The following is a 4,157-nucleotide window of genomic DNA, read 5'->3' as shown; positions in this document are numbered from 1 at the left end:
CTACATTTCTTTCAAGAATAGTAGAGCTGTTTCATATTGTATATCATCTGATGTGCAGAGCATTACAGAATTTCGAGTGAGGGAATCGAAGGTTGAACCATTCATCAACTCCCTTAAATCCGGGTCAGCTAATGCTCCTTCCAAATCAGTGCTGTTGCTTCCAAGGGACTGTGGAAGCCCCCTCTCCCCACCGGCTGGTCCTTCACCCTCTGCTGCCTCCCTGTGGCCATATCAGGCAATACAGACTTTTTCCTTGGTTGTTGCTTGACTTCTGCCCTTTTCCTTTGACTCCTTCCTTTGGAATGATATCCAAGGGATATAATTTATAGTTTTGTTTACTAACGCATTTTAGTAAATATGTGAACGTTTACTCTAAATGAGAATAATTAGCATGACTGTTAAGACAACAAGTGGGTACAGGATTTAAAACAATATTTCTTAAGTCAATAGGGCTAAATGAACTTTAAAAACTGTTAGGTAAAGAGAGAAAGGTGTTCAGGGCATATTAAGGGCTGATCTCAAGGTAATTCCCTTTCACTGAAACTTTTAAATTGGTCCAGTTCTTCAAATCGCTTTAGGGAAGAAAAGAAAGATTTGAAATTTAAATAACAGAAGAGAGATCCCAAGGGTGAGGGATGTAATGCTGTTAGCTGCTAGATAATGGAGTTTGAATCTCCATCTAGAAAAGATACCTCTTGACTTACAGTGTGGGTGATTCCCAAGCTTTGGTCACCAATCTAGACAAGGATTTGGTTTAAACTTCAAGAAAAGCAACAAAGTGTTGATTAGTCCTTTATTTGCAATAGGCCCCCACTTAAGGGAGAATTCTTTGCTGGAGAGTATTACTGTCCTAACTTATTGCATCTTGCCAGTTCAAAGAGGCAGTTTCACAGACAACGTAGATCCAGCTTTACACAGCAGGCTCTGAATTCAGTCCCACTTCTGCTACTTGTTAGCCAAGTGATCTTCAGCACATTACTGGATTTCTCAGAGCCTCACTTTTCCCTGTTTTACCTGTAAACAACAATAGTGCTGGTTTCATAGAGCTTTTGTGACGACACAATGAGAAATTTTATGGAAAATATTCAGCATAGTGCTCCACAGATAATAATCCACAAATTGTAGCTACTGATATGTGATAGGCACTATTCCAAGTGCTTCACATATATTCATGTCTGTAATCCTCACAATGTTCCCTTGAGGTAATGTGTATTATTACTTAATATCACCATATTGCAGATGTAGAAACCAAGGTCTGGAAGGTTTAAGTAAATTGCCCAAATTCAAAGAATTAGCCAGTGGCTATATTAGTTAGGTATTGCTACATGCTAAATCATTCCAAAACTCCATGTCTTGAAATAATAAGCATTTATTATTGTTCATGAGTCTGTTGGTCAGCTAGATACTTCAGTTTATCTGGGCCAGGCTCAGCCAATCTCAACTGGCCTGTTCTTGTGTCCGTGATTCACTGGAGGGTTGGTGAGAATTGGCTGGTCTAGGATGGACTTAGTCATATATCTAAGGATTGGCTGGTTGTTGCCTTGGGCAATGGTGGTATCTGGGCCATGTGTCTCTCTTATTGCCCAGCAGGCTAATCCAGGCTTCTTCACATGGTGGCTGGGTCTTGAGAGAGTGAAAACATGCTTAGGTTTGGAACTGGTGTACTATTACTTTTGTCACATTCGACTGGGCCAACCAAGTCACCAGGGCAGCCCAGATCCAAAGAGGGGAGTAATAATGAGATTAGATATGAAGTTAAATTGCAAAGGGCATAAGTATCAGGAGGGTTGAAAAAAATGTGGCTATTTTTTGTAATTATTCTATCGTGGTGGGAGAGTATGGATTTGAATCTAGGCAGTCTGGTTCCAGAGTCCTTGCTCTGAAGCATTCTGGAGACTTAATGCCTTGACATTTGCTAGTCAGAGTCTTGCCATTTCCCGCTCCTGCCCATGAGCACAGAATGCCCTGACAACAGCTTTGATTCAAGTGCAAGTGCTAGAGTTTCTAGCTATGCCAACTGTTATGCCTGGTCTACCCTTCTTGCTGCTCCTTTGTTTATTCTTTTGGAACTCTGCTTTATGATCACTTGGGTCCAGCGCATTCTTGTTTTTGTTGCAAATTTTAATTTCCTGTTTTAGCCACATCTCTACTTTCTCATCTCTTTATTTTATTCTTAACAGGTCACAGAATAGGTAAGATTAATGTTTACTACAATCAAAGGAGAGCAGGAAAATCTGGATTTAATTAGCAAATTTGTGATGAAGCTGTGAGAACATCAGTAATATATCTGATTCAATTTGACCCCGTTGTCTTGACAAGATCGAAGAAGAGCGTCTCATCCGTAAAATGCAGTTTATTCTCACTCTTAGAGCTAATCCTTGTGGCTTTAGGGATCTTTCTGGTCGAAAGAAGGGAACAGTGAGGACACTGTGTCCCAATATCTAACATGTGTGAAAAGGGGAAACCAAAGGGACAGAGAGGGACATCCTTATATTTAGCCTTGGCCTAGGTTCCTCTGCATGTTTTCCAACTTGGTGTCTGCCCCCCGACCCTCTCCCCCGCCCCCCCACCCAAATTCTGTGCCTGCTTGCCTCTGCTCTTGGTGGTGACTCCTTCTCCAGAGTCTGGAGCTCTGGACTCAGCCTCATGCCCGGGGGCCCTGTAGGCAGTGTGAAGTCTTCTCCTACCAGGACAGTTGTCACACCCTACATGTCTCTTGGACCACCCCTCCTTGATTTTTCTGGTTCAAGATGGTCAGGAATTTGTCTCCCCAGCAAGACTGTTTTGTGCCCAAGATTGCAAATCCGAGAAAACCACCAAGGAGCTGACACCGATGCAAGTACATGAGGGTTTATTAACAAGCTTGAGCTTGGGTCCAAGTATACCTGACATAACGGAGCAGGGACTTGGACCCTGAGGTGGGTTACAGCTGGGTTTTAATGGGCTGGTCTAGGGGTAAGGTGGGGTTTTTCAGTAAGGGTGTGGGTGTGAGAATCTCCAGTAAAGAGGTCTCACAAGCTCTTGCTTCCTTATTCCGATAAGGGCGTCCTTTTAATTTTGCCTGTAGCCGGGGTAAGGTAGAGTTCAGTACCTGGTCACAGTGGCCTGGTCACAGTGGCCTGAGATGGCTGCCGAAGCTACAATGGCTGTACTTGTGCCAATGTTAAACTTGAATGGCCCTAATTTTCTTGGCCTCCACAACTGGATATTCCTTGAGGACAGGAATATTTCCCATTGTAGCATTCAGTACACAGTAGGCATCACAGTGCTAGAATGGCAAGAACAGAACTTCTAGAGCAGGAAGGAGTCTTAAAAAAACCATATGACAAAAAAACCAAAAAACAAAAAACATATGAAACTCAGCATAGCCAAACCATCCGCCCCACCTGCTGCCATTCCCCAGAACTGCCACTCCCCTAAACAGCCACAGTGCTGGCTGTGGGACAGAGTCCCTCACTGTGAGCCCGGGGCCTTTCTGAGGAGGCCTCTGAGCCTTCAGGACAGAGAGTTGAGACGGTTTGGTGAGTGAGGGAGCTTGGGCTCTGGGTTGGTGTAGTTTCTGGGAGCTTCAGTTTCATCATCATCAGGATTGTTAGGGCTTTACTGGGGTCCTGTCACTTACAGAGCAATGGGCAGGGCGCCCCGCACACCGCAGGTGATGTTCCATAAATACTGATTAAGCACTCATTTGCCTCAAGAAGGCAGGAGCACTGGGTGTTACACTATGTTAGCAAATTGAATTTAAATAAAAAATATATATATATTTAAAGATTTATTTATTTATTTATTCATGATAGAGAGAGGCAGAGATATAGGCAGAGGGAGAAGCAGGCTCCATGCAGGGACCCTGACACGGGACTCGATCCCGGGACTCCAGGACCGCGCCCCGGGCCAAAGGCGGGCGCTAAACCACTGAACCACCCAGGGATCCCTAAATCAAAGATTTTTTAAAAAGGAGGCGGCAGGGGATTTGGAATGACGTGGTCGAGATGACGCTGGAAGCTGTGGCCTGGAAGCCTAAGGGGCCAAACGGCGACCAGCTGGGTCTTGGCCATGCGATCGGCCCCTGCGGCCAGAACTGAGGCCTCCCCGTCCTCCCGAGGGTTAACGGCGCCGTCAGCTCCGCCCCGCGGCCGTGCTCCCGGCTCCTCCCCGCT

The sequence above is a fragment of the Canis lupus genome, chromosome 7 (genome assembly GCF_003254725.2).
Source record: "Canis lupus dingo isolate Sandy chromosome 7, ASM325472v2, whole genome shotgun sequence".
NCBI lineage: Eukaryota > Metazoa > Chordata > Mammalia > Carnivora > Canidae > Canis > Canis lupus.
This window is presented reverse-complemented; position numbering follows the sequence as displayed.